Here is an 11,874-nt window from a genome sequence, read left to right as displayed (position 1 = left end):
TGTCTCATAACTTGGACCATCTCAAGGCACCGCTAAGAGAGGCGCTTGCAAAAGCCAAAAACTTAACTTGTTTTGACAAAGCCCTTATATAGATATTTCCCCCAAAACAGATACAAATGGCCAATAAGCATATGAAAATATGTTCATTGTCATTAGACTTTGGGGAAATACAAATCAAAACCACAATGAGGTACCACGTCATACTCATTAGGATGGCTGTAGAAAGAAAGGGAGAAAGAGAAAAAGAAGAAAAGAAAAACAACAAGCAGAAAAATAACAAGTGTTGGTAAGGAAGTGAAGAAATCGGAATCCTTGTGCACTGTTCGAGGAAATGTAAAATAACACAGCCACTGTGGAAAACAGCGTGAGTTCCTAAAAAATTAAACAAGAATTGCCATAAGACCCAGATTCCACGTGTAAGGATATACGCAAGGGAATTGAAAGCAGGGACTCAGAGAGATAATTGTACACCAATGCTCCTAGCGCTATTACTCACAATAACCAAAAAGTAGAAACAACCCAAATGTCAATCAATGGATGAATGGATAAATAAACATCCATGTTCATACAATGAAATATTATTTGGGGGCGACTGGGTGGCTCAGTCGGTTGAGCATCTGACTCAATTTTGGCTCAGGTCATGACCTCAGGGTTGTGAGATGGAGCCCCACGTAAGACTCTGCTGTGAGAGGGGAGTCTGCTTGAGATTCTCTCTCTCCCTCTCCCTCTGCACCCCCTCGTGTGTGGGTATGGGTGTGTGTGTGTGTGTGTGTGTGTGTGTGTGTGTGCTCTCTCGCTCTCTCTCTCAAAAAAAAAAAAAGATAGAGGGGCGCCTGGGTGGCTCAGTCGTTAAGCGTCTGCCTTCAGCTCAGGTCATGATCTCAGGGTCCTGAGATCAAACCCTGCATTGGGCTCCATGCTCAGCGGGGAATCTGCTTGTCCTTCACCCCACCCCCGGTTCATGCTCTCTTTCACTATCTCTCTCTCTCTCTCTCAAATAAATAAATAAAATCTTAAAAACAAACAAACAAACAAAACAAGGATAAAGAAACTTTTTCTTTTAAGATTTTATTTATTTACTTGAAAGAGAGAGGCAGGCAGAGGGAAAGGGAGAAGCAGACCCCTGCTGAGCAGGGAGCCTGTTATGGGGCTCGATCCCAGGACCCTGGGATCATAACTTGAGCCAAAGGCAGACGCTTCACTCAATGAGCCACCCAAGCACCCGAGAGAATCTTGCAGTTTTCTAGGAGGGGTTTGGTTGCTAGGTGGGGAGAGAGTCCTCCAGGAGTTTAGGAAAAAGGGAAGGCCATGACCTCAGTGCCATACCTGACTCTGCCCACATTCAGCTCTGTTGAACCAGGCAAGCTTACTACTTTCTAGTACCTGCATGAACAGAAAGAAAGACGGTCTAGACATTAGTCTAGCTAGCATCCTTATCTCACACCTTCAATGACAAAGTCCCACTTTTTGCAAAGATACCTTCTTTTCCCAAGATGTGGGACTTTCAGGAACCCAGAGGATACGTGGAACAACAGATGCCCATTGCCCATCTCCGGAAATGCTGATGTGCACAGTGAAACATGGCCTTTAAGAATTATTCTGGGGGCGCCTGGGTGGCTCAGTTGGTTAAGCATCTGCTTTCTGCTCAGGTCATGATCCCAGGGTTCTGGGATCGAGCCCCGCATTGCGCTCCCTGCTCAGTGGGGAGTCTGCTTCTCCCTCTCCCCTTGTTCCTTCCCCCCACTGTGTGCTCTCTCTCTCAAATAAAATCTTAAAAGAAAAAAAATAATTATTCTGTCTACCCCCTCCCATGATTAACAGGCATGAAATTTAGTACCACTCTCCACCCAGGCCTACCTGGTCCCACCCAAGCTCACAGATCCACAGTAACAGGGGTCCTCATCATAAATGATAGGTATTTTCCTCTCCATCCCCCTCGCCAAGATCCAGTCTGAGATTCACGTGTCCCAGGGTGTTGTGACACAGGATCTCCCAGTCCTGGTAACTGCTATTGCTGTGAGGTGTGGTCCAGCACAGGGAGGGGTTGGGATGGCCAGGGAGGCTCTGGCTAGGGTCCCACTTTCAATCACAGAAGTAGAGGGCTGTTTCTCAGAAAGCTGCTCTTGCTCATGCTCCTTATCTGAGCTCTTGAAAGCTTCCACATAGTGAAGCACCCACAGAGGATTTTGATCATGGTGGTTCTTGTCTTGTAGGAACCAGTGGTCCCCCAGCCCATACTGGCATTGACAGATCCCAGAGCAAGACCACAGCAAGTGAAGAAGCTTCCTCTCCAGCATCACCATGGTGGCCAGACCTGGGCCTTCCAGAGCTCGTCCCGCTCATGGGCCACCTTCCCGTGTGTGTCATCCTTCATGGTGATAAACAGGTTGAGCATAAGCAGTGTGGCAATGACAGCAAAGACAGAGTAAATGATGCCAAATGTGAAGGGTAAGTTCACTTCATAGTTGGCAGGCCCATCCATGATGGTGAGGAAAAGCTGAAAGGTGTTGAACAGTGCCATGGGGTAGTGGTGGAATTGTCCCAGATTGGCTGGGTCCTCTCTCTGGAAAATGACATAGAATTCTGAGGCAAGCCCCAGAATAACAAAGCCATCAGCTGGCAGAAAGGTGTCACGTCTCCAAAAATCATCTTCTAGGAGTGCCTGGCTGGTTCAGTCAGTAGAACATGCAACTCTTGACCTCTGGCTTATGAGTTCAAGCCCCATGTTAGGTGTAGACATTACTTTATAAAATAAAATAAAATAAAATAAAATAAAACCAAAAATCATCTTCTGGATCATGATGGTGAAAGGACAGAGCATCTGGAATCCTCCAGCGAGGTACATAACACTGCACCAACCCAGCACCAGGGCGACGGACATGGGCACCATCTCTCCATTCATGTTGGAGAGCCACATCCTCATGTTCACAAGCACCATGCAGGCATAGGTGATGACAATGACACAGAACAGCCCCCAGAGGACAGTCTTTCCCAAATAGCAAGAGGCACCAACACTGAAAATGCCCAGGATCTCTAGAAGTGGGATGACCACAGTTCCAAGGATGGTCACCAACTCCCGCACCAGCCAGACGTTATCCCGGTGAGTCACATAGGCCTCCTGCAGAGGTTTCTGTTGGAAAATGGTGTTATCTCAGGAATCTGTGCAGTTGTCCATACGGAACTTGAAGGGGAAGTAGACGTAGCAGATTATGTAGAGTGAGAACATAGAAGTACCACTGCCCATATTTCTTCCACTTGAAGCTCACTAGCTGCTTCACTGGGGTCTGGTCCAGGATCTGGTGAGCCTCCTGCTTCCTGGGGGAGATCATGAGCTCTAGAAAGCACACCTCTTCTCCCCAGGAGTTGATCTCTGTGAGGTCATAGGGAGTGGAGGTCAGTGGCCCATAATTCCACTGTATGTGCTTCGGCTTCTGCATCAGGTGCTGGAACATTGCAGGCTTGCCCTCCACACCAGCCAGCTTGAAGGGGGTGAGACCCTGGTGATTGGGCATGCTTGAGGTCCCAGGACTGCAGGTGGTCGCTGCGCCCATTGGGGGACAGCAGCAGGGTGTTCATCTGGCAGGCAAAGGTTTTGTTGGGCTGGAGGATGAGGATGTGTAAGATGGTCTTTCCCAGGGTGTCCAGGGCCCAGACACTGGCTCCATGCTTGGTGAGCAGCCTCATGATCTCCTCACTGCCCACACAGGCAGCCAAGGACAAAGGGTGCTCCCCAAAGTAGATAAGGTTGCAGGGGCTATGGTGGACAGCTGTGCCTGTAGCTCTTGCAGAGATGCTGGCCCTGTGGGCAAGCAGGGCTCACACGGAGTGCACATTCTGGTTCACGATGGCTATGTACAGAGCGGTCCAACCTATGGAAGGCTCGCCCATGGTGGGCTCCTTGACCAGCTCCGGGGCAGCTTCTGTCAGCACATGGCTGTCTCGAGATTGTCCCAGAGGACTGTTATATGCAATGCCACCGAGGACTTAGCAGCAGCTGAGGAAGAGGCAGGGTCTGTTTGGGGTTGGGACTGAGAGTGAGTGTATCTTCCATGTGACTTGTGTATGCAGCTTGCAGTATGCAGCTTGCAGTTTGCAGCTGCGGGGTGTGTCTCTGTGTGTGTGTGCGCGTGCGTGTGCACGTGTGTGGCCACTCATTTTGTTGCAAGACATAGCCTATAGATACCATTGGAATTGTGCACTCTTCGTCTCTCTCCCCTCCCTACTCCCTCTCTTTACGTTCTTTTTCGTATCACTTAGAAACTTGGCAACAAAGATGTTTACAAACTGGAAAATACAGACAACTACCTTCAATGTCAACTCCCTTGGCTTTAAATATATCTGGCTGTGGATAACTCTGAAATGTACATCTCAAGACAGACCCATCCCTGAACCTCTGTATTTATCTGTCTACTTGATACCACACTCGAGCATCAAAGAGGCATTTCAAAATGAATTTGACTGAAAAGAAATTCTCATTTCCCTGACCCTTTGTCTCCCAAACTTGTTCTTCGCCTGCTTCCCTCTTTCTATAAATAACACCATCACCCACACAGTTATTCAAGCCCAAACCCTAGGCGTTGGTCCTTTAGTGATCCCTTTCTCATACGCACGCATGCACATATGCGCGCGCACACACACACACGCACATCACATCACTCTGTCAGCAAATCTTGGTGGTTCTACCTCAGAAAGAGATCTCGAACCTGTTTACCTCTCTCCATCTCCAGGGCACCTCCTTCATCCAAGCTGTCATCCTCTTTTGCAGCTGAAAACCTGTGCTTTGACCTTTGTCCTCCTCTAAAATCAAATCAGAACAAGTCACTCCCTTTATTTATTTATTTATTTATTTATTTATCTATTTTCCTTTATAAAGGAAATTCTTAGAACTTCTTTTTCTTTTTTTAAGATTTTATTTATTTGTCAGACAGAGAGAGAGAGAGAGAGAGAGCTCACAAGCAGGGGGAGCAGCAGGCAGAAGGCAAAGCAGGCTCCTCCCTGAGCAGGGAGCCCAATGCGGGACTTGATCCCAGGACCCTGGGATCATGACCTGAGCTGAAGGCAGACGCTTAACCTGCTGAGCCATCCAGGTGTCTGAAGTCACTCCCTTTAGAATAAAACTCAAACTCCTGGAGTTCTTGTAGGCCTACAAGACCCTACAAAGTCTGGCCCCTGCTTGCCCGTCTGATTTCACCTTCTAGGACTCTCCTGGTCCTAGAAGAGTCCCCATGGGGCTTCTCAAGTACCCCAAGCCCATTCCTACCTCATGGCTTTTGCATGATCTCTGGTCTTGATTCAGGAGTTATCGGCACAGAGAGGCCTTCCCTGATGACTCTATCTACAGTGGCCTCCTTCCAGTCTCTAAGCCTTCAGAACATGCACCACAATTGTAAACGACATGGATGCTGTCTCCTTACTTGTTTCCTAGTTTGGTGTTGGTCTCCCACACTAGACCATAAGCTCTTCTTTCCTAATGGAATTTGAACTCAAATCAAACCAACTCCAAAGTTCCAGTACATTTCAAAAGAGAAGGAAAAATGCATCCATAAGAACTTAAATATATAAAAGCATGTTTTCCATTAAAATTGCCCTCTTGTCTTCCTATCTTCAAAACCCCTTTGGCATTCTTGCTCTGAATTTCCTTCAGAACAAAGCTATTCAAATACTTGATCATGACATTGTTCGAAATGGGCTATGATACAGGAAATGGAAAAGACCACATTTTAGAACAGTATTGATAAAATCCTATTTCTTCAAATTAAAGGTAGTGTTCACTCTTAATGGACTGTGCTCATGACATACCATCTTTTAAATGTTTTCACTGACACCCAGAGGAGGTTTTACTTAGTTATACCACACACTTCTGTATCACTTAAATTCAGTACAATACACAAGCATTGATTCAATTCTTTTACCCCAAGCTTACATCGCATATTTGACAAAATCTTGTTCAACCCAATACTGCGCATCTACTGTATGCCACGTACTAAGTGCTGTGGAGGGGCAGAGATGGATAAAACACAATCCCTGCCCCCAAACCTCACAGTCTGTGACCAAGAATATCATCAGCGAGCTTGATCACTGACCTTGGTCTCAAGAATTTGCTCTGAAAAATTTTTGGCTCTTTTCAAAAAACAAAATCTTTTTCAACAAGCAAAACCATAGAAAATTCTTCAAGAAGGGCGGGACAAATAAAATCCTGCCTGCCTCTGAAGATATTTCCAAAAGAATACCAAAAGTCTTTGGAGAAAAAATAGCAAATGAAATAAGTCTTTGGTTGCCAAAAAGGCCTGGATGACTATCATTTATATGGTGTATAAAATCTGGCACCCCCCCAAAAAAGTCATTCTCATTTCCTTAAAACCGGAGTTTTTAGTTTTATCACAACCCCTTTTTCTTAAAAGAAATATTTTTGTTGCCTTTACATTGCCTTTACTACACTGAACAGAAATTCATAGAGAATATAATACCTACAAACATTTCTAAGAATCAGTATATTGCTCTAAATTTCATGTAAGGAAGAAACAAAAGATATGATTTATAGTACAATATGCATTTCAATACAAAAGTGCTCAGATGATTTAGGAAGACAGTGAGAAGTCAAATATTTGCCCCTACTTTTTTTTTTTTATTTTATTTATTTATTTGACAGAGAGAGACACAGCGAGAAAGGGAACACAAGCAGGGGGAGTGGGAGAGGGAGAAGCAGGCTTCCCGCAGAGCAGGGAGCCCGATGCGGGGCTCGATGCGGGGCTCGATCCCAGGACCTGGAACCATGACCTGAGCCGAAGGCAGACGCTTAACGACTGAGCCACCCAGGCGCCCCTATTTGCCCCTACTTTTAACGAAGACATCTGGATTTCAGAAGAGTGAGACAATGCTCAACAGAAAGTTGTTGACCATTTCGCTTTATATGTGCTATTTCCAAATAAGGACTAAAAAGGCATACATAAAATGTCCACAAATGAAACAGCTATAAGTAAAGACTGATGCAACTGTGTGGCACTAATGATTCAGATCCCAAGCATGGTACTGCCATTAATGATGTCATTTTCCAAAATGGCGGACAACTCTTAGTAAAGTGATAGAGGCTTGCTTTCATTTATGCAGTAGTACCATACTGGGAAGCTTTGTGGCTATTAAAACCATACTGGTATTTCTGTTTATATGGGAGAAAGAGAGTGAGGACCTATGGTAAGGTAATGGAAAGTAAGTTCTCACCGTGGTAAATGTATGGTGGGACATTACTTTCTTTTTTTTTTTTTTAAGAGTTTATTATTCATTTGAGAGAGAGAGTGCATGAGTGGGGTGGAGGGGCAGAGGGAGAGGGAGAAGCAGACTCCCCACTGAGGAGGAAGCCTGCCTCAGGGGACCCTGGGATCGTGACCTGGGTCAAAGGCCGATGCTTAACAGGCTGAGTCACCCAGGTGCCCCATGGTGGGACATTTCAAACCCTCAGGGACTCAAGACAACTCTTGCCCCACAGGCCTGCCTCACAGTGGCCCCCAAAACCAGTAGGACATGAGACTTTCCCATCTCCACCTCCACACCCCTGCAATCCCTACGAAAACCAAAAGTGCCCTCACAAGGAAACATCCCCTGAGGACGGTACTATCGCCTTTGAGAAGCACTTCTTTAAAGTTGCAGCTCTTAGGAGAACTTCAGGTCTCTCAGACATTTTGGGGAGGTTACTGCAATGCCCAGTCTGTACTCTACCACCCAGCTGGGAATCCAAGGGGTAGCAGCAGAAGAAATGACATTAGCTCCAGAAAAAAACAATCCTGCCCCTTTGAGTGGTATGCTTAACCTCAGGCAGTTGGTGAAACTCCAGCTCCAAAGAGCACACAGTACTAGGGAAATACATAGTGACAGCAGGAAACTAGGCCAACAGATGACACGGACAGAGTGGCCCCGTAAGACACAATAGGGCATGCTAGAACAGGAAGGTAAGCTGTAGCCACAGGAAAACATGGGGGTGTACGGCAGGATTCCACCCACAGGACAAGGCCCCAGTTGTTGAAGAAAGAATCACAGTGTAAGGACACCTCTAGAAATTCAGAGAGAGAGAGAGAGATGAGTAGAGATGATAGAGGGTATTGGTTAGGAATTTTAGCCTTAGGGGCGCCTGGGTGGCTCAGTCGTTAAGCGTCTGCCTTCGGCTCAGGTCATGATCCCAGGGTCCTGGGATTGAGCCCCACATCGGGCTCCCTGCTCCGCGGGAAGCCTGCTTCTCCCTCTCCCACTCCCCCTGCTTGTGTTCCCTCTCTCGCTGTGTCTCTCTCTGTCAAATAGATAAAATCTTAAAAAAAAAAAAAAAAAAAAAAGAATTTTGGCCTTAGGATTAAGCAGGTTCAAATCCCAGCCCCTCCACTGATAAGTGTGACCTTGGGGCCAGTTGTATTATTTCCCTTTGAATCAGTTTCTTCATCTATAAAATGGGCACTAATGATAGTCTCTATCACATGAGGTTGTCCTGGGCATGAGATGAGGTCATAGGTAAGGTGCTTAGCATGGTGCCTGGGGGGCCTGTGAGCTGCTCAAGAGTAGGAGTGTCTAGTTTTTTTTTAATTTTTAAAAATATTGTATTGATTTATTTGACAGAGAGATAGAGAAGAGCACAAATAGGCAGAGTGGCCGGCAGAGGGAGAGGGAGAAGCAGGCTCCCCACGGAGCAGGGAGCCTGAGGTGGGGCTCAATCCCAGGACCCTGGGATCATGACCTGAGCCGAAGGCAGATGCTTAACGACTGAGCCACCCAGGCGCCCCTGGGACTATCTAGTTTTTTTCCCCTTTCTCCGCTGGAGTACTTGATGCTGAGTAGGCACGGATCAACCCTAGTTGTATGAGCTGACCGGGAAGGTCTTGTAAAAGGTACCATTCTCACTATCAAGGATGATATAGAGAAAAGGAACGGAACCCTGGAGCCAGGGTAGGAAGTGGGGACTTGGTTTCTATACTGTGGCACAAGATCACAGGCAGTACCTTTCACAAGAGGAAACCAGATCAGCCTAGCAGCTGAACCAAGGCTCCTGAAACCTCTGAGTGAGGAAGGCACTGGTCTCGGTGCCTGGGGGCCATTGAGCTCCTAGGACAACTAGGAGAAAGCCTCACCGGCCTACCACGGTGGGAAGAGAACCGAGGGGCCAGACAGCCACCGGGCACCATGGCGCACTGGGAGGAGGTCTCGGCCAGACCCAGGGGAGTACTCTGCTGGCCTGCAGACCTGTGGCCCCACAACAGGAAGGGCGGGCCTGCCTTCTCCCCTCTAGGAGCTGGACATAGCAGAACTAAACAGGAGTCATACAAAGTAAGAGGAAAGTAGGCCAGCCCTGGCTCCTTCCCCCTTACCAACTCCATATCACGTCACTCTTCCCTTTGTGTTCTGAGCTCCAGCCACACTGGCCATTTCCTTGTTTCTCGAAAATGTGAAGCTCCCCCACCCACATCCCCACCACCCACTCTTTGCCTGGCTAATTGCTGCTCACCCTTCAGGTCTTGGTTCAAACATCACTTCCTCAGTAAGGCTGTCCCTGAACTCCCAGGTTAGGTGCGGGGCTCTCCCACTTAGTCTTGTCCTTATCAGTTCTGGCCTTTTGCCTCTTCACATCTCATGCAATTATAATTAGTATTCTATGTAGGATTCAGCTACACTCTCCCACGAGACTGGACATTCCTGAGGGTAGACACTACATGGAGTCCATTACCCCATATCCTCTGCTAGGCAGCCCGGTACCTGGTACATGGTTAGCCCTCAGTAGATGTCAGTAGAAAAGAAACTGGATGGGAAGAGGAAAGGAGCCCCAAAACTCAGGTTAGGGTTACTGGGTTTGTCCTAAAAGATAATCAGATCCATAGACTAACTCCACTCTTAAGAAAACCAGGTCACCAACATTCCTGATTGAATATTCATTTTGCAGCAACTTCTCACCCTACTTCAAGGCCTAGCTCACAGTGAAGATTTATGTCATCCTCTCCTCTCAGACGCAAATGACTGTGGTAGCAAATACTGTGATTTATTTCCCTCTCCTCCCTGCGCTCCAACAGGATGCCATGAATGATGTCAGGTGCACCATCCCTTTGATCTTGCTGGTGAGAAAATATATTTGGTACGAAATCCTAGGCAGAAATGAAAGCTGAAAAACAGATTTCTCTCCTCCTCCTTAAATCCTCCACTATCCCACCACCACCACCACACAAAGAAACCCCTGCCAAGCAAGACACCTGAGCACCATTTTCTGGCTCATGGGCAAGACACCAGTTTATGTCTAGAGATTTTTTCAGTGTTTGTTTTTCCTCCTGCATCATCACTGTTGGGAAGCTCAGATCCTTGTAGGTGCTCACAGGGTGCAGGCAGAGAACAGTTGGCCCTGGAAGTCTGGCTCTTGTTGAAGGCACAGAAATGGCATTTTCCCAGCATTTGGCTTCTGATCCTCGAGTCACTGAGCCCCCATGCTGAGCCAGCAACTATGCTCTTGCACGCTTCGCCTACATGAGCTTATCCAATCCTCCCAACAGCTCTATGGGAACAGACACTTTTATTGTCTCCGTTTCACAGATGAGGACAACTGAGGCAAGTTGAAGTAACTTCCCAGACCCGCATGACCAGTGAGAGGTGACAGTAGGCGTCAAACTCAGGTCTCTTTGTCTCTGCAGCCTGATCTCTTTTTTTTTTTTTTTTTTTTTTTAAAGATTTATTTATTCATGAGAGACAGACAGAGAGAGAGAAGCAGAGGGAGAAGCAGGCTCCCAAGGAGCAGGGAGCCCGATGCGGGACTCGATCCCAGGACCCTGGGATCATGACCTGAGCCGAAGGCAGACGCTTAACCATCTGAGCCACCCAGGCGCCCCTGCAGCCTGATCTCTTAAGTGCCACACATTGTTGCAAGAATAATTACTGCTTATACTTATAAATGCTAAATAAATGCTACTTACAGAGTACTTTGGTGGTTAATTAGTTCGTTAAAGGACTAGCAGTAGCAACAAGACCAATGAGAATAATCGTAGCTAAGTGTTCAATGAATGTTACATCCTGTTGTTATTGTTGTCTTTATATTCTTAGCCCTGATTTAAAAATATCATCTTAACGGGAAGGAGAGGCCATCCCTCTGAAGACTCTTCTCTACTCTTTGGCCTCTGCCCGGGGTCTGGTCACAGCGGCAGGTGTGTGTGTGACCAGGCCATCTGTCAGTTGACGTGGCCATGACCCAACTGCTCAGTTCTCCCTGGGTCAAGGGTGTACCATCACATAGGCCCCAGAAGCACCCAAGCAGGATTTGAGATGCACCCATGAAGGTGACAAACCCCAGCTTCTATTACCAGTTCCTAGAACTAGGCTATTTCCCCACGTAGAGTCTTGTTATGATTCATACAGAGTGAGAGCTGAATGACAAGTTCAAATCTTTTTTTTTTTTAAACATGCTGACCTGAAGAGACCTGGGGAATGTGGATGGGGCATGTTTAATAGGAGAAGACTCCTTTAGAAAACCTGCCGTGACTTCAAAGAGAGAAAAAAATTATATATATATGTGTGTGTGTGTGTGTGTGTGTACATACATATATATGTGTATATATGTGTATATCTCAAAACAAGTTTGTAATGGCAAACATCTTTTCTGTCATGATTTTTTAAGTGTGGCAATTCTCTATTATAAAGAAGCTGGTTATCCAGATGGTAGCTCACTCAGGAATTGGTGATGCTAGGATCAGCAGCTCATGTACAGGGGGAGGCAATTCATGCATGAGGAGACTCTGGGTGGGGGCCATTTAGACCCGGGTTCAAATCCTGGCTCCCCTATTTATTGACTGGAAAACTTGAGGCAAACTTTTTGTAATTTCTCTGAGCTGATATAAGGTAGTCATGTCCATATCCACCTGGTAG

The 11,874-nt window shown here is 46.7% G+C and overlaps 1 pseudogene; it reads right to left on the bottom strand.

Annotated features, from left to right (window-relative positions):
- Positions 1-1,902: 1,902 nt before the first annotated feature.
- On the bottom strand, positions 1,903-9,738 carry LOC113916042 (annotated as a pseudogene).
- Between the last annotated feature and the right edge of the window lie 2,136 nt (positions 9,739-11,874).

Source organism: Zalophus californianus, chromosome 1 (assembly GCF_009762305.2).
Source record: "Zalophus californianus isolate mZalCal1 chromosome 1, mZalCal1.pri.v2, whole genome shotgun sequence".
Lineage (NCBI taxonomy): Eukaryota > Metazoa > Chordata > Mammalia > Carnivora > Otariidae > Zalophus > Zalophus californianus.
The sequence above is the reverse complement of the archived record's forward strand: the minus strand, read 5'-3'. Positions and strand labels throughout refer to the sequence as shown.